The following is a 26,815-nucleotide window of genomic DNA, read 5'->3' as shown; positions in this document are numbered from 1 at the left end:
ATCGCTCCTCATCAAGGAACTACAAATCAAAACCACACTCAGATATCATCTCGCACCAGTCAGAGTGGCCAATATGAACAAATCAGGAGACTATAGATGCTGGAGAGGATGTGGAGAAACGGGAACCCTCTTGCACTGTTGGTGGGAATGCAAATTGGTACAGCCACTCTGGAAAACAGTGTGGAGGTTCCTCAAGAAATTAAAACTAGACCTACCCTATGACCCAGCAGTAGCACTGCTAGGAATTTACCCAAGGGATACAGGAGTACTGATGCATAGGGGCACTTGTACCCCAGTGTTTGTAGCAGCACTCTCAACAACAGCCAAATTATGGAAAGAGCCTAAATGGCCATCAACTGATGAATGGATAAAGAAATTGTGGTTTATATACACAATGGAATACTATGTGGCAATGAGAAAGAATGAAATATGGCCCTTTGTAGCAACATGGATGGAACTGGAGAGTGTTATGCTAAATGAAATAAGCCATACAGAGAAAGACAGATACCATATGGTTTCACTCTTATGTGGATCCTGAGAAACTTAACAGAAACCCATGGGGGAGGGGAAGGAAAAAAAAAAGAGGTTAGAGTGGAAGAGAGCCAAAGCATAAGAGACTCTTAAAAACTGAGAACAAACTGAGGGTTGATGGGGGGTGGGAGGAAGGGGAGGGTGGGTGATGGGTATTGAGGAGGGCACCTGTTGGGATGAGCACTGGGTGTTGTATGGAAACCAATTTGACAATAAATTTCATATATTAAAAATAAATAAATAAATAAATAAATAAATAAATAAATAAATAAAGCTAAAAAATAAAATAAAAAAAATAAAAACCTCTTTGAGAGACATCTAAAAAAAAAAAGAATTTTAGTTTAAACAAACAAACTTGGGTCCTTCCTAACAACTGATCAAAAGGTCTTTCTTAAAATCCTTTCTTCATTTATTGAATTCTTTTGGAGTCAAACACCACCATTAAGATTGCTTTGTTTCTCCCCCTCACTATTTTTACTAAATGAACATAACCTCTTTTATGGGTCTGGGCACTTTTATTATTATTCTGATTATTCTTACTTTAATGGACTTTTAAGATGTTAGAACATTTCTTCTCAAATTCCAATTCTAAAAAGCTGTGTGACCTATATTCCACACTTCCATTTTTGCGCCCCCCCCCCCCTTAATCAGCTGTCAGCCAAAGGGCCAGACAAGTTTGCCAAAATCCTCCACTATGCTATATCCCTTAAATGTAATAATTTTGATAGGGCCATTACTTTGCAACAATGTGGCTAGAATGCTATTTCAATAAAAGATCTCACATCTCATTCATTCAACCAGTATTTGTTGAGCCCCTTCTCTATGCCAGACACTGTTCCAGGGGCTGGGAACACAAGAGTGAGCCAATGACCAAAACACCCTGCCCCCCTGAACTGACATTGTTGGGGGCAAGGGCCAGAGACAAGACAACGAGCATAAACAAGGCAGTCAGACTCGGTTCTGTGAGAACACCACACATGCATGCCCTAAAAATCAGCACACTGTGCAAAAATCACACAATCAACACCAAAGGCCAGATGAATGGAAAAAGCAAGAACCTAATAAAAACACAATTTTAAACATGCCAAACGATGAAGGAATGCACCAATACTACACTAAATGTGGCACTCTACTGCAACAAGCAAACAAAAAGAACCTAAAATGTGCTTCAGAAAAGTGGACATTGGGACTGAGCAATTGTGAAGTGGTAGGAGGAGGATCCGAAATCAGAAAGTTCTAACACACGGGGACAGAACGTGCCTCACGCAACAGGATGTGAACTGAGGCGGCCGGTCAAGGTTTGAGGGGTGTGTGCGCGTACGCTGTGTATTCCCGCATGTCTTGGCTCAGCTGGGTGCAGTTTCCTGCATTTATCTAGTGCTTTCGCAAAGAAAATCACATATAAGCAAACACAAAACCCATGTTTTGCTCCAATGGTTCAGTAATATATCCAGCATGTTGGAACAAATAGGAATTTCAAAAACAAGGGTCATACAGAGCTGAGTGTATAAGGTGAGAATTGCCATGAATAACTATAGCAGGGTAAGTGCAACCTGAATTAGGATATTGTTTCATTTCTTCATGTGTTATTCTATAGTGCTGTTTTTATTCTATACCTTTTATTTTATTTTTGAGAGAGACAGAGCGCAAGTTGGGGAGGGGCAGGGAGAGAGGGAGACACAGAATTGGAAGCAGGCTCCAGGCTCCGAGCTGTCAGCACAGAGCCTGATGCCGAAGGCAGACGCTTAACTGACTGAGCCACCCAAGCCCCCCTATACCTACTATTAATAAAAAACTTACACATGCACTTCCTTTATGCGCAACCCTGCCATCCTTTTGGTGCTTCTTCCAATCTTCAGAAGTATGTGCTGTGGTCACAGGGCCTCCAACACCGTGCTCACTGCTCACAGCCCTTCAATGGGGTTTCGGGTACTTTCTACTATTCCTCACCATGGTAAGCCAATAGGATTCAACACACTGCAACAACAGCAGAGTATTTCCAAGTCAGCACCACATGTGATGCTGAACACATTCGAAGTGTCCGCCATCATCTTGTTGTGTGTTCAGGAATTTGCAGATTCACCCTTGCCAAAACTGGTAGACTATCTTCTCTTCCCACTTTCCCAGTGGCCAAGACTCTGTTGAGCTATTTCAGCTGTTCCACATACTCTGAGAACTTCCCTCCAACTCAGTACAACCCATTTCCAACTTCCTTTTCCACATCTGCTCATTCCTCACTCTAACCCAAACTAACCCTTAGCAAGGGTCCAAAATCATAATCGCAGCTTTCAATCCCATACTGCACACTTACTATCATAGACGTGTATTGCTCTTATTACCAGAAAGTTTTCAGTTCGTGCATTTTAAAGTTCAAAGCAGAACGAGGATTTGGACACAAAGGTTCAGGAGGAGGAGAAGCAGGCAGAGGGGCTGCAGGAACATGTGTGCAGTAAACCCTCCAGGAGGCAGGATCTGCAGCAAGGAATGGCAGGGGAGAGGAGGCAGGGGGACACCCAGGAAGGCTCCCTGAGCCATGGTTCCCTGCTTGCTGGTTTCCGGTCTTCATGTTACAACGATGCAAACATTCAATCTTTTGTGCTGTCAAAATACTGAGATTTGAAGATGATTGCTCATCTCCCTGCGCCACCCTTCTTACACAGCTGATCAAGACAGCTTCTGTCAGTGTTTAATTAAATCAGATTTGATTAAGGGCTTACTCGGGGGCCCTACTTTGTGTTTTCTAATCTGAATTGCATCTTGTTTTGTTTCTCAAAAGGCTTTTTCAGCCACAGCTGCTGCTGGGGAATTAGAGAATGATGCCCCATCTGGGCAGCCAGGAGGTTGAGCTGAATCACAGGCCCATTCAAGCTTCCCCAGGCGGGGGTGGGAGGGGTGGCAGGGGAGAGGGGTGTCCTTGGGCAGGGTGGGCTTCTCTTATGTGACATCAAGACCCACTGGGTCTCCTGCACTGTTGGCAAGTACTGCGATCCCATTTCTGATGGTGCTTTTGGACCGGACCCACACATAGAATATGTCTTTCCCATTACTATTTGACATGCTAAAAAGTATTCCAACCCATTCAAATTGATCAGTCTCATATTGCCAATGAGAGAGAAAATTAGAACAAGTCCTATGAAAAGCAATCTGGCAACATGTATCCAAATTCTAAGTGCACAGACCATTTGACCCTGGAATTTATCCTCCAGATGAACTTGCACATGTGCAAAATGGCGCACATACAAAGGTATTCATTGCAGCACTGTTTACTATGGCCAAGAAGAGACAACAAACCAACTATTCTTCCAAGAGGAGGTGTATTGAATAAAAGTTTCTACGTACATATAAATGCAGTATTAAGCAGCTGTTAAAATAGGAAGTGCTTTATTTGTTAATATGGAAAGAGCCTCAGGAAATATTACGTGAAAAATAGAGCATATGACAGGTTATATTTTTTTATCCTAAGGAGGAGGGAAAGTTTATTTCTTCTCCATGCATAAAAACACACTAAATTAGTAACACCAATTAAGTGTGATAGCCAACTAGTGATTTTTAAGAATGGGAGTACAGAACTTAGGCAGAGAGAAGAGGGTAGAATATTTTACTATACTATGTATTTTACTACACTGTTCAAAAGTCATAGCCATGTGAATGCGCCATTTTTTAAAAAATAAAACGTTTAATTAAACAACTTTTAAAAATTAAAATAAAAGCTGTACACCTTGTTGAAAAGCATCCCCACTCTGAAAGTGATGGTTGTACACCAATCTAGCAGGGAGGCTCTGGGCACACTGGGATCCAGAGGACCCCTGCTCTCCTCTTCCTGTCTCTATTCTGGTCCCGCCCATTCCGATGTTGACTCCCTTATTATTCTTTAGGTAGCACACACCCTCTCCCCATTATAAACAGCCTACTCACACAGGTGCTGCCACCCAGGAACCAGCATGGCCCTGCTGTACCCTAGAACTGGCACGTGACTCAAAACCACCATTGACATCCATGGCAGCCCTGGCTGGATGACAAGGTTGCACACCTCTCCTGTGTTCTTGTCAACTGCCAGTTCTGGAGAATTACCCCAAAAGACCTGCCAGCAACCTCCACTGGACTTGGGAGCCACCTTGTAGGTTTAACAGTACATACAACACTTAGGGTTCTGAAATATTTTCTAAAGAAGAAAATTAAGCCAGTCACCACTTTACTTACCGTATTCTTCCTTCTAGAATTTAACCCATACCAAAAATTAACCATATACAACCTCAGTCTTGCTTTAGGTTGCATTATTTAAGATCCTTGAGACCTCAGCTCGACAAGGTCTTGGTTCAACTCAAGTTTTCAGGGCCAACTACCTTTATAAGAATGACAAGTCTTCCAGAAGATGCTATCCAACTTCCCCATTGGTTATTGCTTCAATCAGTATTTGAAAACTCAAAAACATTTTTCATCATCTAAGCCTAAAAGCTAGATTTTGTTCAATTGTGTGCATTTATTCATACATAAACATCACATGGTAAGTCCAACTCATCTATATTTTTATTTAAAACAGGTCTTAGAATTATCAGCTAATTGTCAGAGTAAGTTCTAATAACGAGCTATTAAAACCTTAGTGAAAACTAAGCCTATGACTGTAGGACATCTTTCCTGATGGTCATGATTGGGCTTTCGCCAACCACTGGCTGAGTCACAGCCTCATTTAACCTCACCATTTGTCTTTTTGGGCAAGGAATGGGTGGGAGTGATAGAAACCATGATAAACATCAAAACCCCAGCACTACTGTGGAGTCATCAGCTGCAATCAAAGACCAGTAAGACAGGTCTCCACTTCCCATTCACACTACCCAGACTGTGTGACTTCCTACTTGCTACCCTCAACTGCCACCAGACGGACTCCAATGGTCATAAACCTACTGAAATGGAAAAAGAATTTATCAAGCATCTAAGCTAATCACAGATGAGCTAAGGAGGCTAGCCAAATACTAGGGCTCCTGCCCGACCCATTCCCAGAAGCTGGTTTTTCCTTTAGGCAAAGGCTACTTTTTTAAAAACCCTCAAGTGTGAGGATGAGAAATATTACCACCGAATTTATAACTGTTGGTATCTAAAAGCTTGTTAGGAATCCAGCTGTCCTGCCCTAATAAAGACCAGCCACATGTACAACAATGAGCTTATTTATTCAATAGACCTGCTCCCCGCACCCCACCCCCACCCCGCCAATGGATCTCACAGGGCCACCATTCCGAAGCAGCATACACAGCACTGGGGTTTCAACATGTGTGAGCAGACTGGCCCTTACGGGTAGTCATTCACACAGGAGGGGACAGCACCACACCAGGTGGCAAGCCAGAGACATGATTCTAGGTGGGCACACGACAAACAATCCATTCCCTAAGTGTCTGCAGTAGGTTCATGACTTGTAGGCCCTACCTCTCAGTCCGCGTGACACCTGACTCTGTGTGGGTCATAGATGACCCTCAAGTTGTGGTTTATCTGCTTACGAATGTGCACCGTCCATTAACTCAACAATGACATGTGCCCAGTACGGTCATGGGTAGATCCGCGTAACTTTAAGGAGTATCCAGGGCCTACCTCCTTCCTCTCTAGCCCCTGTGTTCAAAGAAAAGATCAGTTTCATCAAGCAGTGAGCACGGGAAGAAACCGAAGAGCTAAGTGTCACTTAACAGGATAGCCTGTGGGGAGCCCTCTGATGCCTCTAAAGTCATAGAAGCCATTATCTTAAAGCAAAGGGGCAAACCCTTCCTCAGTCCTATTTTTAGAGCTTCCCAGTGGCCTGTGCTCCAGACCTAATGCTCCTCAGCAGACTAATTTTGTGACTCAAGCGTCTGTCTGTTCTTTTTGGCATGGAAAACAAGCGAGTACCCTCTTCCCTTCAGCCACATGGGCCCATGCTGGCCCAAGGAAGCCATCCCGTCTGAGGTCCATCAGACACATGAGCTCACTATTTATAGATGCCCCATCCACCCATTACTCAGGCACTTCAAAGAGCATGGGTGACTCCTAAGCCGGGGTCAGCACACATGCGTGGCTGGCTTTCAGCATTTGCTCTTACAGTAAACCTAAAAATTACAAGTAACAAGCTGCTACAGGGTGACTATTGAGTATCAGCATTCTTTCCTTCCATGGTTTATGTCGATTCATGAAAACATGTGTGAAGCATCTGCTTTTTTATTTCAGCAGCAAGCAAGAGCTCAGATTGCTGTGCTGTGGCATTTTACGCACAAACCCAACGGCTAAATTGGGAGCTCCATCGATGGGAGGGGCACACCGGAGTTAGGTCAGCACAGCTGCCCTGGCCACCAGCTGCCCAGGAGGCCTCCCCATGAACCCGAGGGGGAGACAGTCAACAACAGAGCATGGCCAAATGCTTTAAGAAGGACAGTTCCTTATGACTGCACTGTTAGGGAGTCAGATTCCAAAATACTCTTGACTGAAGAGAAGATGGCAAATTATAACTATTTTAAAATTCCTTTTACTGCATCCAATGTTATTTCACAACATTTTCCTTAAATTTGATACTGGTAAGAATTTAACATGTTTATGGCCAGACCTATTGTAAAACCAATAAGCCTCAATTCTATTCAAAGTTCTTCTGAGAGCCCTATGCTTTTCCTTCCCTTCCTCTCCCAGTAACAGGGACCATTCCCTTCCAGACCACCATTTCAGTCCTCTTTAGAAGAGTGAAATTCCCATCTGGCAAGAGAATATAGGTGCTGAAAAAGGGTCTGACTTCCGCATGCCTTTCCTGCACACATTTTCATCATAAACCTCAACTCCCATTACCTCAGTTTCACCTTGGTGCCTCCCAATCTTAGCCTACTTGTGGTGTACAAAGCATTCAAACTAACATGAGCCATCTTTGAACTGTTTTCACAAAAGCAACTTGTGTGCTTTCTAAAAACGATCAAAACGGAACACTGCAGTATAAAGCGTTTTATTCCATCTTTCTACCCTAAAGTCTTCACTTGGAATGAGACACATTCTAGACGCAAATCTCTGTGAAATTCCTTTTCAGAATACATGAAAACATGAAACTGTGGGGAACATCCCTCTATACTGTGAGCTAACCCCACCACTCTGAACCCAGTCAGAAGTGGTGATGTTTGCCAAAACAAGATGCAGCATTTCCAAATTCCATATAACAACCTACCTGCTGGAGCAAATGTCAACAAATCGCTCAGATGAAAACTGACAATTTCTGGTGGGAAAATCAAACAATATCATTTCTTACGCTATGCTTATTTATATGCATTAATGTATCTAATGCTTTTCTTTTGTTAAAAGTAACATTATCCAGAGTAAATTTTAATTTTTTAATTTTTTGTAATGTTTATTGATTTTTAAGAGACACAGACAGAACACGAGTGGGGGGAGGGGCAGAGAGAGGAGGAGACCCAGAATCTGAAGCAGGTTCCAGGGTCTGAGCTATCAGCACAGAACCCGACATGGGGCTCAAACTCATGAACCACGAGATCACGACCTGAGCCGAAGTCAGACACTTAACCAACTGAGCCAATGAGGCACCCCAACCTAAAATTCTTGAACTCAGAGTTAACTATTAATAATAATAAAAAAAAAAAAAGTTAAACCAAAAAATTTTCCAAGACTGTAAATAGTACTTGATTAGACACACTTCAAGGAAATGAAAAGTTGGTAAAAGAAATTAAGGTCAACATTATAATCTGCTCTAAGGCAGTTCATTTTTTGAGTGGTTTAATTGTTTTCCAAGTATCTGGGGGAAAGAATGTCACTGAAAGTTCCATATCTGTTTTCTTCCTCTCTTATTCCCTTGTTAGCTCAGAAATCTATACAAAGGCAGTAAGAGACAAAGCATGTAAAGAAGTTTCTGAAGTATATAATCTCATGAAATAAAAACATTTGTGTACAGACATATTCTGGTTGCTCCAGTATCTCTCACCCAAGGGGCAAGAAATTGAAACGGAATTAAGGAAGTAGGCCTCTTAGTTTTTGAATGTTTGGACAGACAAGGGAAAAGCTGGGCAGCCAAGGAGACAAGAGGTGGGGATGCCATTGCAGGCAGAGGGAGGGGCATGGGAGGGGACAGGACACCAGCCACCAGGACCAAGTGCTTGCGCACCAGCCTAAGGGCACAGATGTGGTTGGAAGGCAAGGGTGGGGGTGGGCCATGAAAGGCTATCAGCAGCAGAACGTCCGGTCAGATTTGCACTCCAGCAAGATCACCTCCAAGAATGAAGGGCTGGCAGGGAATTCTGCTGAGAGAGAGAGAACCCAGGGGGAGTGTTACCAATATCCCAAACCGAGGTGTCAAGACCCCAAATTAAAGTGGTAGCAACTGGAACGGAGAGAGGGAGCTCAGGGGAACAGCTGTACAAATCCGAATTATTTCGTTTTAGTAAGCAGAAATTAGAGATTAACCAAAGTAAGCGCTATTAACCCAATAGTTGTGGAAGGAGGTATATGCTAAGTAGTAGATTACGGTTCACTCCATTACCTGTGTCTGAAGCATAGCCCACAGGCCACTCGTGCTAAGGAGCATGCCCAGGATGGGGGTTAAGGACCCCTCACACTTTGCAAGTGACATCTAACCCACTTTTCTCATACTTCTGTGTAGTGACAGATGGTGAAGACACGACATTCGTGTCCATGATACCCAGACACTAGGGTGTTGGAGATTTGTGTGAAAAGCCGATTTCCAGCTGGTTCACAGGTTAAGCAATATGGAAGGCATTAGCTCATCAACCTTCATAGAACCAGATTCCTGTCTCTTTCGGGGATGCTGCAGCATGGAAAGGAGCTACACCACCCTTATCGTGTGGTCTTGGAAAAAGGATCGCTTGTTCATAGAACAAAAATGTCTGTCTGAAATTGAGAATAAACAACTGTAAATATCCAGAGTTTGGGATTTCTTTCAGGGTTAGAGAAATATGCTGATAGCTTTAATCCTATTGGAAATGGCTGACAACACTACTGGGGTTTACGCTAAATATAGATTTACTGCAGCCTGGTAAACTTTAAAACATCTACCAATTAAATATTTATTGCCTTAATAAAAACAGGTCCAATGAAATGAACCGAAAAGACACCTTTTGTCCTCAGTGACAACCTAAATCATACAACTTAAATTTTAACGATGTACGAATAAATCCTTGCATACCAAGTCATTTTTACAAAGTCAAATCTTCCCATCTTTTCTTCCCTTTTCTCTGACCACCCAATCAACTCTCCCTGCACCCCTACTTCTTGCTGTTGTGACTGTCCAAAGGAGCCTTACTCCTAATTTGATTTTGTTGATATTTTGGGAAGAAATGAAATCAAAGCTGATAGCAATATGCACATGATAATACACAACTGTCACGTGAGAACCTTTCCAATGTACAAATTAGCACCAACACGTAGAATTGTGGCAGATGACTTTAACTTTCTGATTGCCCTGGCCAGGAAGCCTGCCTCCAATTCAACCTGTGCTGCTCACAAGGAGAAAGGGGCTCTCAGCCCAACATCTCCCTAAAACACTGAGGATCTTCCAGCCAAGGAGTCCAGAAATGGAAACGTCCAACACTCCTCCCCTGCAGTCTCTGCTCAACCAGGCCCCCAACACTTCCCTCCTGCTGGCCAGGTCCCTCGGCTACTCAGGTGTCTGTCTTGCACAGAGGAGTGACCTGGGAGAAGGAGCCTGACCCTGCCCACGCCCCCGGCACAGAGCACAAGGTGGGATGCAGCAGTCTGGAAGGCTGACAGCCACTACTGAGGCTCTCCTGAGTCCCACGCTGCCACCATCAGCCAAGTGCTCTCCTGACAACCTCAAATGACTTCTGGGAGCTTCCGCTGTCCCATGCTCAGTCCATTACCATCTCTCTTACAGGCTGTGTGAGTTCTAGAGAATAGAACGAAATGCCCTACCCAGGTCCAGCCTGTCGAATGTGCTTGATAAACATGGCGGGGTGGGGGGGGGGGGTGTTGCTACTGTCCCCACTGCTGTCATCACCATTGGCAGCCAGCCGGGACCTTTAGCTCACCTCTCAGGGCCTAGCATCAATGACTGACCGGCGATGAGCTGACACGGGTAGACAAGTGACAGAGTGGCTTCAGGTAAGGCAAGACCCCCCTCGCCTTGTCCTTAGTGTTGTTCAGGCCATCCCCCTGGCACTGCTGTTACCTTGCGCTCTGGAACTCACTCTGCCAAATTTAATAAAGGGGAGAAATGTGTGCCCCCCCTTACAAAACGTCCTCTATGCACTCTGGAAGACAGAGGACCTCAGAGGGACACACTGAGATCAGAAGGATTTTGTTTTCTAACTCCTCTATTAATAGGACTTTCATATGTCAATGAATTTCACAATGAAAATCGGTTTCATCTTCTTAAAGCAAGAGTGAGTCACTGACTGAGGTTGCCATGTGCAACTGCTCAGATGAACATCCACACGGTTCCTCCTGTGCTTGGTACAGGATACCTCCTCCAAATTTCAGTCCCCTTCTGTCCATCTTCTGTCTCTCCTAGCAGTAGTCTAAGTGTGGAAGTGAGGTAGATTTGCTGATTTAAATGTGCTCCGCTAAAATACTGTAAAACCTGAAGTGCTGTTTTGAAGTTTTGAACTCCTATAAACTTAATTTCTAAGACCCATTTAAAATAGTATTTTAAATTAGGTTTTAAAATTATAGAGGCAAATCCATAAAGTCAAAAAGTAGTTTCAAGGTTACAGGGCTGAGAGAGGGGAGAATGGGGAGTTATTGCTTTTGGTTGCAAAGCTTGTTTGGCAAAACCAAAGTTTTGGAAATAGAGATGGTGGTCGTACAAAATCGTGAATGTAGTTAATGCCACTAAATTGGACGCTTAAAATGGCTAAAACAGCAGAGTTTGTTAGGTATTTCTTACCACAGTAAAGGTTAATTGAATCATAGATATGGTGAGTGCTGGAAAATAAGGAGAATATATAGGTAATTTGATAAATTTAAGTGGTGTGCCTTAGAATTGACCATGAATGAAATATATAAACCTGGGCTGCTGGACATTATGGGTGTGGCTACGATGAGTTAATGGAGATCTGATGTGGGACTATCTTGACTCTAAAAGCAACCCCCATCCACAGGGCAAGAAGCCCTTGTCATCCCAGGCAATGTCATCCCAAGCAGTAAGGGCTCACTGCCCCTGTCGGCAGGCCTGACCTCAGAGGACAGCCTCCAGAATCACCTAGTCTCATATTCCAAGGCTCCTAGGCTCCCAGTTAAGACACTTCACTTTCTACTTTTCAATTAGGACCAATATTAAACCTCTGGGAGGGTCCGTGGGTGGCTCAGTTGGTTAAGAGTCCAAGTCTTGATTTCAGTTCAGGTCATAATCTCAGAGGTTCGTAAGATCAAACCCTGCATCAGAGCCTGCTTGGGATTCTCTCTCTCCCTCTTTCCCTCTCTCTCTGCCCCTCTCCCACTTACACGCAAGCTGTCTTTCTCAAAACAGTCTTTAGGGGCACCTGGGTGGCTCAGTCGGTTAAGCGTCTGACCTCAGCTCAGGTCATGATCCTGCGGTTCATGAGTTCAAGCCCTGCGTCAGGCTCTGTGCTGACAGCTTGAAACCTGAAGCCTGCTTCGGATTCTGTCTCCCCCTCTCCCTAAAATAAATGCACTTTAAAATAAATTATAAAAAGTAACAGTCTTTACAAAAAAAAAAAAAAAAAAGCAAAGCAAAGAAAGGAACTTCTGGGAAGGGAGCCACAGGTTCCTGGGGGGTCTCTGTGCATGCACCTGCAGGAGAACCTGAACACAGGCAGTACTGAGCTACTTGTGTGAGGAATAAGTATCTTTACCTCTGGGCAGGTAGGACATCGCCAGCCACCCACCACCAAGACATATACTCTTAAGGTCTCTTTTTCCAAACACAACCAGACTGTAGACTTTTGACTTATGATGGAAAACATGAAGAGCCAAACTTTTGGTAAGTTTCTGTTGAGTATTACTAAAAACTAGGGTGTTTCAATTATACAACTGAGCTCCTGAGACTGTGCAACCCTCTGGTTCTGGCCCCGCCCAATGGTGGCCGCTCCATGGAGTCTTTCAGGGAACCAAGGTTCACCACGCAGACGTGGTAGGCAGAGGCCCTGACCGGTCTCGAGGGACAACCTCACTGGTGAGACATCTGGGACACACGTGCCGTGGCAATGGGCCACCAGGCCGTGAGAAAATTCTGTCATTCACTCTTTTTTCCCATATTGGCTTTTCATGCTCTTTTCCCTACTAGATTTCCATGCCTAGTATTTTTTTTTTAACCACTCGTGTTATTCAGTAGTGAGTTTTTACTAATTAAACCAAAACATCCGAAGTGACTGTGGTAAAAGCGATTTTGACTTTATAAAAGTGCTTTAAAAGGAAAAATTTCTCTCTACTTTAAATCTTGCTTTATGGGGGGGTGGGGCATAAATTCACCTGGGCACCTGTTCTCCAGAATCACCTTTACTTCCACGTGAGGAGAACATCATAACCTTCCAAGTCACGTCAACAGCTTTCCCAGCTGTTCAAGAATAAATGTGATTTTTTTTCTGCGTCACTTGTCCATCATCCTGATATTAAATTATGTGCACCAGGGGCACCTGGGTGGCTCACTCAATTGAGCATCCAACTAGATTTCACCTCAGGACATGATCCCAGGGTTGTGGGATCAAGCCCCGCATAGGCTCCCCCACCCCCACCCCCATGCTGAACATGGAACCTGTGTAAGATTCTCTCTCCCTCTGCCCCTCCCCTGCTCACACATTCTCCCTCTAATAAAATTAATAAATTTTTAAAAATTATGTACACTTAAGCCACATTTGTGTTTTAATGGCGTCTTTTCCCTTTATAGTGAGCTTTGTTTCTATATATTTTAGTTTAATTTTAAATAAATTAGTTTTTATTTTCTTGCTAAGTAGCTTTATCTCAAATTGTTCTTTACATGTGTATATTGAGCACACACATGGGAGGCCCTTGCATTTGTGCAGACACTATTTTGGTTGTTCTAAAAGTGCTCAAGAAAGGGCTCTGCTTGAGAAGCTTTTCTGTCCTTTGTCACCCTCCCCCTGAGGCCACAGTCCCAACACTGTCAACATCCCCCATTTGCTGCCTATGTGGGGTAGGGGGTGAGGGGCAGTCCCGGTTATAATTAGCCAAGTACAGAGCACACTTTATACAAAGGGGTCAATTCCTACTCTACAACTCCAGTGATCCATTTGTCACCCTGCAGATGGCCCATCAGGGCAGTATCTATTTTAGGAGCAGTATCTGGGTGGGAGTGAGACAGCAGGCGCTACTCAAAGGGAGCAAGTCAGCCGACAGGTCAATCTGCCAATGGCTGAACAGTGGCCTTTGTTTAGGTTCTAGAGCCAAAGAGTGTCAAGAGACTCGGGAGTAAGTTAGGTCCTCTCACTCTGGGAAGAGGAACCAGAATCTTGGTTCTGCTCTTTTTGAAACTTGACCATTGCAGTATTCTCCTGTGTCACTGGGGCTACGTTATAAAGATAAATCCATGGGCGTACCTACTCCACGTTGGGCTCCAAACGCTGTAAATGTGGGCACTCTCTATTATACCAACAGAAAGCAGTAATAAGGAAGCAAATACACATAAAACACAGTGAGTAAGAGGAAAAACACCACTGACAAATGGGAACAAGGTACTGAAAGGCCAGACCTTTGTGTGCTTTAAGAACTAAAATTCAGTCATTATCTTCTTTTCTTCATGTTAGTTAAAATATAAACAGAGAGCTATGAAATTGATTCTTCCTTCAGGATCACATTATTTCCCTTTGAGAAATTACATTATTTTTAACAACTGTCTTTAAAACAGATCCCAAGGAAATTAACAAGAGCACTTAAGTTATAAAAGCAAACCTTAAAAATACATTTGCTGGGGCACCTGGGGGGCTGAGTCAGTTAAGCATCCAACTCTTAATTCCAGCTCAGGTCATGATCTCACCATTGGTAGGATCCAGCTCCACATCACTGGGCTTTGCATTGACAGCACAGAGCCTGCTTGGGATTCTTGCTCTCCCTCTCTGTTCCTCCCCTACCTGCACATCATGCATGCACTCTCACTCTCTCTCAAAATGTATCAACATTTTAAAAAGTAAACACAATAAAATACCTTTATTAATTCATCAAAAACCTATGAGGATAGTCTTTTCAACAAATGGAACTAGAAATGGATATTTATATGCAAAACAATAGGTTGGACCCCCTACCTCACACCAAATGCAAACTCAATGGATCAAAGACCTAAATGTCAGAATTAAAATAAAACTCAGAGAAAAAGATAGGAATAAAGCTTTATGATATTTATGATTATGATATTTGATTAGCCAATGATTTCCTACATGACACAAAATCAGAAGCAGGAAACTGATTAGTAGGGGATGGGGCCCCTGGCCAAGGTCCTCTTCCTCTGGTCATCTTTCTCATGAGTACTGTTGCTCTGCTAGGTCTCCAACACCAGTGGTTGAATGGACAGAGGTCTTCAGGGCAAAGAGGACATTTGATTCCCAAGTCTGGATTAAGAGTTGGACAAGCTACCACCAAGGCACCACTTTCCAAACAGGGAGCAGGATTTCTCTGGCCCCACCAGGCCATACCAGCAGAGCTGTGGCACGAACACCAAAGCTTTGGCTTTTCCAGTAGCCAGAAGTTTGTGCCTGATAGTCAATTCTGAAGACTGAGGGCAAACTATGTCCTCCTCATTCATTCACTCAAACATTGATTGAGTGTCTACTCAGTACCAGGCCCTGAATTATACATAGTGCTTGGCACTGAGAGCATAAAGGTTAAAAACAAAGTCAAAGAGCTCAGAGACTAGTAAAGGAGAAAGCAAGTCAACAATAACATGTAAGGGCACCTGAGAATACCAATGTGGGGCATCCAGACCAGGCAGATGAAATGAAGGCGGTTTGCTGGAGGAATGAACATGGAGTTGAACAGTGAAAGACGAGAGGCAACCAAGTGAGGAAAGCAGGGAAACGTGATCCGCATGGAACACACATGACCACCAATAGAATGGATGAAGGGCTTTTATAGATTCTTGGAACTGCCAACCATGTGTTATGATCACTCCTTAAAACAGCTACTCTGGTCTGTTTATTGATATCATGCCTACATGCTTCAGACTAGCAGCTTAATTCTTCCAGGACTTAAAAAGCAGGAGCTCAAAGAAATGAGCACATGTCTCAGCCACAGTGGAGGAGGAGTTACTCATGGTCAATGGAGGATGGTCTCCTTCTGGGGGGAAAGAATTTGGCAGGCTTCCAGGCTCAGCTCCCTGAGAAGCACTGGCAAGACCCCAGCTCAAGTCTTCGCCCTGATTTTAACTGGTTGTAGGACCTCAACCCAATGGCCAAAGCTCTCATCAGGCCTAGCTCCCCAGCAGTCAAGTAAGCAAAGAGTTCCAGGAGCCCCTCCCAGCAATAACAAGGATTGCATGACCTGGGCGACTTAACCACAATGGACCACCTGCCCGCACAGTCACCTCTCATGCACTCTTTACTTAGCCAGCCCAGTAATGCATCCCTTTCACTGCAGAGTCATGAGACCCACCCTTTCCAAGGAGATTATTCACCACATACTCTGGGCTTGGCTCCTGAGCCCTGGACATCCTTGGTGTTCCTCATGATGGACACTCTCCAGCCCCTGGCTGCTCCCTGACAGCTCCCCAACGATCCACCCTCTGGGTACCTCTGGGTAGCCACTGGCACTGCATCCGGGATATGAGCCAACTCAAGGTGTCAGTCCTCAGCTTCATCCTCTGGTGAGACAAGGCTGCCACCTCTTTCTGCCAACAGATCTCTTGACGGCATCTTTCCCACTTGCTGTCCCACCACCCCATGCTCCCTACACCCTCCACATCTCCTCCTCAGCTGCTAACACCAGACAGCCCCGTCCACAGCACCTCCACCTAGAGGGGTTAACCTCTACCTTTTTAAACACCCACCTCCTGGATATGCAGGACTATCCACCAATGCAGGCCCTGCCCTGGACATCCCATCAACTAGGACTGAGGTGGGCACGTCCTCCTAGTGAGTAAGACAATCTTTCAGATTCCTCATTTACACCCCCCCCAAGTCTGCACACCATTCAGCTCTTTTCTTCCTTCACAACAGAGCATCACCACCACCAACTGAACTCCCTATTCCTGTTTTTAAGGTTAGTAATGCGCAGGACCGAGGATTACCATGGAGAAGGTGGCATCAAGTACAGCCCAAGGACTCTGCAAGGTGGTCTCAAAGCTGCGGGATCTTTCTCCGCAAGAGGTTGAGCAGCCAAGGCCTCATACTCCTCAGCCTCAAACACTCCCAACCTCATCTGCCTTTCTTGTCTCTTCCTAAGAAAGGACTGTGCTACTGAAAATATCCGACAATCACTGATCATTTAACCCTGCAAGCATTATCATTACCGTTTTACAGATGAAGACACTGAGGGGCACAAGTTAAGCAGGATGTTCAAGACCCAACCAATGAGTGGCAGAGCCAGGTTCTGAATCCAGTCCACGCTCTGAAACCTAGTCTCCATTGAATGTGATTTAATGTCGGAAGTCTGCAGAGCTCAAAATAGGGTTTAGTGAGCCAACCTAACCTATGCAAAAAATATGGCTCTGGAAGCAGGCAGACCTCCCTACGAACTCTTGCTCAACCACTGACGCCTCTGTCTTTGGCAATCTGTGAATCTTTTTGAGCCTCAGTTCTCATCTGCAAAATAGGAATGCCAGGATCTATTTTGCAAGGCTGATAGTCTTGAATTAGACTGAAATAATAAGCGTGAGCCTCCCAACACCAGGCTGACAGCCCATGACAGATGTGCTTCTCGAGCACCGGGGCTGTTACTACCATCGTTGTTCAGAAGCACGGGTAACAGAGACAGCACGCACCAGTGGCGAAATGCAAAATCAGGGAGGCTCAAGGAATTTGTGGATACTGGAGCCAAAGGAGATTTGTGAAGCAGTAATTCTTATTTTGACTGCACATTGGAAGCTCTGTGGTCTTACAAAAGCCCCTGGGCCTGCCTTACATCTGCTTTTTCAAAAAGCTCCACATACTGGGGGAGGAAGAAGGTAAGAGGCAAGTAGAGAGGCAGACCAGAAGATGGCAGACATAGCCTTAGCCCTATGTGATCCCAGCAGACCACACACTTACGCTGCCCATCAATGGACCCTGGAGCCTACTATGCACAAAGCACTAGACACCTACATGACCTCATCCCTCAAAAGGCACATAAGCGTGTATGCTTAGTACATGCCTACTGGTGGGAGGGTGCCAAGTGGGTGGGTGGGTGATGTGACAAGCCCAAATGAAAAGTCACATGTGGTCTGATTATACTCAGTGAGAGTCCCAGTGGTGGGGCCGACCATTAATACATAGCCTCCTGCCAACAGCCCTTCCTCTTCACCAGCCCATGAAAATGTTTATAGACTGTTCTCTAAAGCTGCCGGCCAGATCATGCAACATCATTAACTCCAAAATTCCCAGTAACACTCTGAAAATAAGAGTGCCCAGTCCCAGTGGGCAGCTGTTCTCAGGTTAGAGACCATCAGATCAAATGGATTCATTTCAAGGTGAGAATAACTGCCAGAGGAGACGAGGCAGATTTTCGGAAGACTTTTCTAGTCCAACTGTACCTCCTCTCGGTGTTAGGTGTCAGAGCTATCTGTATCCCTCTCTCACATCCCACCCCTAACACTATGCCAGAGGGTTCCAATAAAACATGCCAAGCTCATCCCCACACGTGTCCAAGGCTATGTTCACAGGCACACGTAGAAACTCAGAAAACTCTCACAAAGATGTAAGATTTAGCATTCAAAAACACGAGAATGCCAAACAAGGCAGGAGGGTGGGTGGGTTTGCGAGCGCTCCAGCTCAGAGAACCTCAGTCCTTGTCTTTGTATTGGGCCACATCTCCACAAGTCCATAGGCAGTCACAATGCCTGCTCAATGCCGAATGCAGCCAGTATGTGACCCAGCACCCGCTGGCAGCATCCGTGAAAGCCAGCACTCATTTCCCACTGCTTCCAAGAGCGTTTGCAGGTGCCATCTTGTTTTTAAAAACAGACAAGGCCACACTATGAGTTTAGGGCAGATGACCACCTACCCAAGTATGCACTCCTGAAATTAATTTCCCATCAGGCCATCATCAAGAACCTACTAAGTGCTTGGTAATGCTGGGCAAACCCCTGCACAGCTGATTCAACTTCCGGAAACCACCGTCCAACTTGACATACCATATTTAAATAGAAACAGAATCTTGCTTCATTTCACCAACAAGGAGAGAAAAGACAAAATAATTATTATGCAATTCCCAGCATACATGAACCTTACAGCCACAAACAAGAGTTGTTCTTCCATGTGGACAAGAATCACATCTGTTCTGTATTTTGACACATTCACAGTCATATAAAAATGTCCTCACAGCTGGTTCCTTGGGAAGCGTATGAAGATGTGTTGTTTGTTCGACCCAAGTTCTATAAATGTAGCTCCTGAGCTTTATTCCCCTGGTTTTTTATTACCCTATTTTCACCTGCATCTTACTTGTTCAAAAAAATCTTTCATTAACATGTCACAATCCATCAAATAATGTAGGCAAAGAAATTTGAACTTTAAGATATAAAATGTATGCTGCAAGCATCCCTTGCCTATCAATTTGGCTCCTGGAATGACAGCACCCCCTCCCCACCCCGACTGCCACCACCTCCTGAGAAAGCAGGGAGGGGGCAAGAAAAGAAGATGTCCAAAGCTTTAAAAATAGGTTTTGATCTTTGAACAAATTCCTTCCGAAAATTTAAACTTTTTTCCCTTAAAATACAATTAGACAAAATGGTGGTATCTGTGCCTCTGGGTTGTTTCCATTCAACAGCCTGGTACTGTCGGGCCCATTTTACAGATGCACAAGTGGAGGACTGGAGAAGTCCAAGGAAACAGCTACTAACTGCCAGGGACAAAAATTAAACCCACAACTGCCAACCCCACGTCCGTTTCTCATTGTGCTTGATGGGAACTGAGGTTTTACAGGACAGAAATGAACAGCAATGACTTCACAAGAGCCAAAACATGCAACAGAGCTTTAGATATGTCATTTAGTAGTCCATTGGTTTCATGTCAACGTGTAAATAGATCATTGATTTTACAATCCTTCTAGTGACTGGTAACTCAAAGGACTGAAAAACCCTCTAGGCAACAGCTAGAAGCACCCATGGCCACGCCAGAAGGAAAGCAGCAATGGCAGCCCAAGATCCAGGAACGCGAGGGCCAATGCGGTGAACACACACCACCTCGACTCACCCCACGGCCATGCCTGTAGCACCCTGCTGGCCACTGCGCTGGCTGTGTGAGAATCCCAGGAGCAGAGTCGGGCAGACTTAGCATCATCTAGGAACTTGTCAGAAACGCGGCATCTCAGGTCCCATGCCAGACCTACCCCATCCACGTCTCCAGGTGACACACAAGCACACAGAAGTAGGGTGTGCAGCCTGGTAGGGGGTTGGGCCACATGACATACAACCCTCATCTTTGTCACGTGTTGGCCACTATGCCAAATCCTCCTTCTGGCTCACGTAATTCCCCTCATCAACCCTCTAAGGTACACACTACAATCCCTGATTTACAGATAAGAGTGTAACCCTCAAGAGGTCAGGTGAGACCTCACAGCAGCAAAAGCCTAGGTCCATAAACCAAGCCAGCCCCCAGGCCCTGCCGCTTCTCTCCTGGGAGGTAGGTCACCAATGGAGCAGACAACACCTTGCATCTGCCTGACCTGGGGCTGGCTCTCCTGGGGGCTTGTTGAGGGAGACAGTCCCTGCAGCAGGCAGGATCGCCCCCGGAGCTGAGGGAGGCTTGGGCTGGGAGCCAGCATTGTCCAAACTTTCAGGGGGCAGCTGGGGGCTGGAAGGGGGGCCCTAGGTTACTTAACCTGGCTAAGCTCGGTTTCTGCCGCTATATGGAAGGAATAACAAAACCTCTCTGCTAATGAGGCAGAAATGTGATCCCCGTAAGTAGACTGCTTAGCACAGGTGGGGCACAAAACAAGCGACGGCTTATAGTTACCCTGAGGGCCCCGGAGCTTGAATTAGCACCCTTGAGAATTACCTGAGGAAGTTTAATAAATTTCTTTTCCAATGTTTATTTTTGAGAGAGACCGAGCACCACAGATTTTGAGCAGGGGAGAAGCAGAGAAAAGAAGGAAACACAGAATCTGAGGCAGGCTCCAGGCTCTGAGCGGTCAGCACAGAGCCCAACGCAGGGCTCGAATCCACGAACCGTGAGATCATGGCCTGAGCTGAAGTCAAACGCTCAAACTGACCAAGCCACCCAGGCACCCCCACCTGGAGAAGTTTTAAAGGACACCAATGCCCAGGCCCCACCCTCAGAGAGTAGACCGGGCTGCAGCAGGGTTCAGGCCCCAATTCCTTCTAGAAATTGTTCAGATATACTAACACAGTTACTAATAATCCTACCTTAAATTGAAGTGTCTTTGACAGATGCTGAGGAAACTCTGGAATAATTTACAACATGAATTATTCCCATGAAATTTGTAATTTTTGCACTAACATCTTTTAACTTTTTATTTTTTATTTCTTAACAAAATTTCCAGTTTTTATTATGACTAAGTGTTCCAACTCTTTCTTGGGGCCTATCCTCTGTTGTAAAGATGAACAGTGAGGTCCTTAAATGATAAGTTCCACTTTAAGAGTGTGCAGTATTGGGGTGCCTGGGTGGTTCAGTTGGTTAAGCATCTGACCCTTGGTTTTTGGCTCAGGTCATCAACTCCCCGTTTGTGAGTTCCAGTCCCTGGTCGGGCTCTACAGAACCTGCTTGGGATTCGGTCTCTCTCCATCTCTGCCCCTCTCCTGCTGGCACGCCTAATCTTGCTCTCAAAAATAAATATTCAAAAAAAAAAGTATGCAGTATTGGTAAACACACCCTAACACCCCAGGAGGGCTTCTGATGTCCCCAGCGTGGTAGGTGGCACAAAAGGAAGGCTTGCCACTCGTCCTGCAGATGGTCTCAGAGACATGGGAGTTAAAGGTATGAAGTGAATTGCGGGGCTTTGTGAACTAACCAGGATTCTTCCTTCTACACCCACACCCCCGGGTCCCTGTCACCTAAAGTGATGCCCTACTCTATTCTGCCAGACTCGTTCCAAAGGGGGGCTGTGGGAAGCCTGCAGAGGCCCGCAGACAAGCTTGGCCAGTGCCCAGGGGAACAGAAGGGCAACCCAGATGCCCTTGCCTACACCGTCCACTCGCCCAGTTGAGCTGGGCCAGGGCTCTGCCAGCTCCAGCGCTGGAGGACTTTCACCGAGCCGTCCATGCTCCCTGTACCTCCATAGCCCCCTTCCTGCCCAAACTGTCCTGGCAGATTTTCACTTCATTGTCATGACTTAGCAGAGTCTAACCAAGAGAGCTTTCCTAGCACCGAGCCAGCTGGAGTTTCTAACTTGCGTCACCACTGGCCACAGCTTCGGGCCCAGCAGACACGCCTCTCGGCATATGTGAAACAAAAGAGGCTGTGAGTAACTGTTGGGTTTTCTGCAGCTGATGGAAACTCACTGTGGTTCAAGTTCGGATACTCGGAAAACTGGAACAGATTTGTTAAGGCCTTAAAATTCAGAAAGATGAAATCCCACTTGGCACAAAGCCATTTCCCTTTCAGACATAAAGGAAGGGAAAGGCTCACAGAGGCCCCACGACGTCGCATCAGAGGAGATGTCAGGCAAGGAGGACTGATCGAAAGTCATGGAAAAGTGGACTCCAGCCCTGGACTTGCCAGTGCTTCTTGTGTGACCTTAGATAAGTCACGTCTCCTCTCAGGCGACATGGTCATCATATCCGTACCTAGATACTGACCAAGAGAAGCACTCAGGTTCCTTACCATCTTCAGAGCTTATGAATCTTTACTGAGGAAGGCCTCTTGGCTGTCATCAAAGAAAGGGAGACATGCTGGCCTTCTTTGGCCCTGGAGCTTCATCAGACTTTCTGCTTTTAGACACAAAAAGGCAAAGCCCTGTTGGCTCAGTAATTCCATCCTGACCACTGCTCCCTGTCATCACCTCCTGGGCTCAGGGCTATCAGTGAATCATGATGACTTAAAAAGCACCATGTTTAAAAGACGTCTGCCTTAAGAAGCCAATGGATTTTTTTTTAATGAACTTTAAAAGCATTTATCTAAGAGACCTGAAAACGCATCCATATGTGAACATTCATACCTCAGTGTCCATAGCAACATTATTCCTAATAACCGAAACCGTGGAAACCACCCAAAGGTCCATCAACTGGGGGATGGAGAAGCAAAATGTGGTATATCCGTACAATGGAATATTGTTCACCCATAAAAAGCAATCAGGTACTGATCCATGCTACAACACAGATAAAGCTTAGAAATATGCTCAATCAAAACCAGATACAAAAGGCCACATATCCCACAATTCTATTTATATGAAATTTCCAGGCTTGGCCAATCCAAAGTAGATTCGTGGTTACCAAGGACTTGGGGATAAGAATAGGGAGGAACTGCTGGTGAGCGTGAGGTGTTTTTCAGCGGGTAAATGAAAACATTCTGGACTTAGCCAGGAATGATGGTCGAACAACTCTGAATGTACTAAATAACCAGGGAGAATAAATGCTTTCTCAGAAGTAGGGAGTAAGTTTTACGGTATGTGAATTTTATCTCAAGATATAGAATCTTGAGCAGGTGTACCTGAATATATGGGACACTAACATCAGATCTCCTGGCAGCATTACAGAGGTGAAACCTGTCCGCCCCCCCCCCCCCCAGTCCCTAGGATACAGGCTGGTCACACTCGGCTACCTCCATCTGACACCATCAAATATCTGAGGAATGCCATTAATGAAGCTCCCCCCAATACCCAACTGCCTCCAGCTCCCAGCCAGTAGACCTATGAGGACAGAAATGAGCTGGCCACATCTGTGTGTGCATCGTCTCTTATGTGACTGACTTGTTTATACACGTCAGTCAGTAAGCTGGCAAAATGGGCATTCAGCTTTTTGTAGCCAATTATAGCCATCCTGCAGTGCACCCCATGTGAGACGTCCTGTAGGAGCTGCCTCGTCACTAGAAGCTGAGGACTAAAAAGAGTGCTTCACAGCACCCTTACTTCCTTTACCACATCTGATCTTCACTAAAGCTCAGAAAGCACAAGGTATTATTGCGCCCATTTCACAGACTGGGAAATTGAGGATCAGAGAGGTACAATGACCCAACCAAGGTCTCACACAAGTAGAAAATGGTGGGGCGCCTGGGTGGCACAGTCGGTTAAGCGTCCAACTTCAGCCAGGTCACGATCTCGCGGTCCGTGAGTTCGAGCCCCGCGTCGGGCTCTGGGCTGATGGCTCAGAGCCTGGAGCCTGTTTCCGATTCTGTGTCTCCCTCTCTCTCTGCCCCTCCCCCGTTCATGCTCTGTCTCTCTCTGTCCCAAAAATAAATAAACGTTGAAAAAAAATTAAAAAAAAAAAAAGAAAATGGTGCCCAGCATGAATCTGGGGATCCAGCCTCCTAGTCCAGGGCTCTCTAGAAAACACTTGCCTGCCCCATCTCCCCCATATTCTTGGCAGTGGAGAAAGGACCATGCATCCCATCCTCCAAAACGCTCCCTCACCACAACCCATATTCAGTGGCTCACCTCTGGAAACAAGAGTTATCCCACTGTCCACCTAGATCAAGAGGTCAGCCAAGCTCCCATCTTCACATCTGAGACACAGAGACAGAAGCCTGTGGCCCTAGCTCTCCTCCTTAAAACTCCTCCCTCAATGTCAAATGCCTTCACAATCTTTTCTCCTCTGACCATTCACTCTACGTATGGACTACATCTTCTCCTCTGTTCCATGGAGAAAAAGAGAAGGATTCCACCCCGAAGAAGATGGCCATAGACACTTACTTCCTGGTCACATTTGGTTATACCTCCACCCCTCCCACCCCCATCACCCTCATTGTCCCAGTGCCAGTCCTGCTGTCGTCTCTGTAGATACACTAAGAAAAGCGAGGCACTTGGGTGGCTCAGTGAGTTGAGCATCCAACTCGATTTTGGCTCAGGTCATGATCCCAGGGTCGTGAGATTTAGTCCTGCATTGGGCTCTGTGCTGGGTGTGGAGCCTCCTTAAAATCCTCTCTCCCCCTCTGCCTCTCTCCCCTGCATCTCTAAAATTAAAAAAAAAAAAAGTGAAAAAGCAAAGAGAATCACCTCCCTCACGCCAGTCCTTTCCCCACACTACAGGTCTATGGCCTCACAGAGTCCTCCCTCACAAATCAGCCCAAGAGGCACTTCTCAGACTTGAATGTGCCCACCACCCGCCCAGAAACCTGGAGAAAAAGACATGGGTGGGGTCTGAGAAGCTCTACCGTAACTTTGTCTGGAGACTGCATTGTGTGTAGCAGGTCCTCGGGTCTCCACCCAAGAGCCAAGAGGTACGGGCAGAGAGCAACCAACCAGATTTTTTTTAGTGCCCTGCCCATATACAAAGGAAGTGGGCAGGAAAAGTGTTTCCATCTCATTGTAGGATTCCACTTGCTTGCTTATAGCAACCTGGAGGAAGTGGTCAAATTCACGGAGACAGGAAGTACAATGGTGATTGCCAGGGGCCGCGGGGCAGTGGAAATGGAAAGTCACTGTTTAATGGGAATGGAGTTTCAGGTTTGCAAGATGAGAATAGTTCTACTATGGCTGGTGGCAGGAGTTGCACAACAATATGAATGTACTTAATACCGCTAAACCAGACACTTAAAAATGGTTCAGACAGTTACCTGTGTGTTTTGCATTTTTTAAGTGGTTACAGGGGTAAATGGTCCATAACTTGCTTGCAAATGTGCGCCTTAAAACCAGTTTGCCAAGAAGTGTGGCTTAGGTTGGGGGGTGTGGGGATGCATTTCAAAATAATTAGACCAAGCAAAAGGAACGAGTAAGAACAGACAGGCCACAGGGACAACAAAATAGAAATGATGAAGAAACTGAGAGCCAAGACGTACTGTTTTATTAGAGAACTTGTCTACTAAAAAAAAAAAAAAAAAAAAAAAAACCAAATTTTCTATGGAAGATTCTGGGTGTTTCTGACCAAATGACTTAATTTGTATGGTCACTGAGGGACCTGATCAAACCCCCCCCCCCCAACGAAAGTGATTGAGATATTAGTTATAACACAGCTTCCGTTGGCGGGGGGAATCAGTATGGATAGTACAGTATTTAGAGCCTAGTATCTCACCCACTTCAGCAGAATGTTTATATTCAAACTTCCAATAAACAGCAAATAATTTTTAAGCAAGCAATGGCAAAACCTTTGCATTTTTAAATTTTTTTTCATGTTTAGTTTTGAAAGAGAGAACACGCACATGGGCATGAGCAGGGAAGGGGCAGAGAGAGAGAACACAGAATCTGAAGGAGGCTCCAAGCTCTGAGCTGTCAGCACAGAACCCAACATGGGGCTCAAACTCATGAACCATGAGATCATGACCTGAGCCAAAGTCGGACACTCAACCATCGGAGCCACCCAGGTGTTCCCAAGACCTTTGCATTTTCAAGAAGCCAAAATATTTCCATTATGCTTCTGAAGATTCTCTATAAAGGTAATTCACATTAGCCTCTGTGCTTCCACTGTACTCTTTGCAAAAAAGACACAGCACAACAGCAATGCAGTAACGGTTTCAGTGAAGAGTTGAAAAATGACTCCAGGAAGCACAGAGGTGGCTTCTCTCAGCCCAGGTGGCAGCACTAAACCACCTGAAAACCCATAATATTCCAAAACAACTACTCTTTCCACAAGAAGAATACCCTACGATTTCTCCATTTAAAAGAGTGAAAGAAAGGACTCAAAGATTTAATGGCAGAAATTCAAATTAAAACTTCAATGAAAGATCAGCTCATACCCATCAAAATTGCTATTAAAAAAATTAAATGTGTTGATGGAGATGTGGAGAAAATGGAACCCCATGCACTGATGGTGGGAATGTAAAATGGCACCACCACAATGGAAAATCCAGCTATTCTTCAAGAAACTAAAAATAGAATGACTCTATGATCCAGCAACAACACCAACCAATGTCTGGATATATATATATCCAGATATATATCTGAGCATATATCCACAAAAATATTGAAAGCAAGGTCTCAAAGAGATACTCAGACACCAATGTTATTGTAGCATTATTCACAATAGTCAACACACATAGAACAGCAAAGAGTGTGCTTTTTCATTTACCTAAGTCACCAAAGACCATCTGTGGCTCCTCACACTTTACAGAAAAGTGAGCCCAATACAGATTTTTCCAACCTAACATCAGACTCAGATTCT

At 45.2% G+C, this 26,815-nt stretch overlaps 1 protein-coding gene across 16 annotated transcripts in view; it reads right to left on the bottom strand.

Moving 5' to 3' along the window:
- Nucleotides 1–26,815, bottom strand: part of FHOD3 (formin homology 2 domain containing 3) — a 471,758-nt gene that overhangs the window by 347,960 nt on the left and 96,983 nt on the right. The window lies entirely within an intron of this gene.

Source organism: Leopardus geoffroyi, chromosome D3 (genome assembly GCF_018350155.1).
Source record: "Leopardus geoffroyi isolate Oge1 chromosome D3, O.geoffroyi_Oge1_pat1.0, whole genome shotgun sequence".
NCBI classification, from domain to species: Eukaryota; Metazoa; Chordata; class Mammalia; order Carnivora; family Felidae; genus Leopardus; species Leopardus geoffroyi.
The sequence above is the reverse complement of the archived record's forward strand: the minus strand, read 5'-3'. Positions and strand labels throughout refer to the sequence as shown.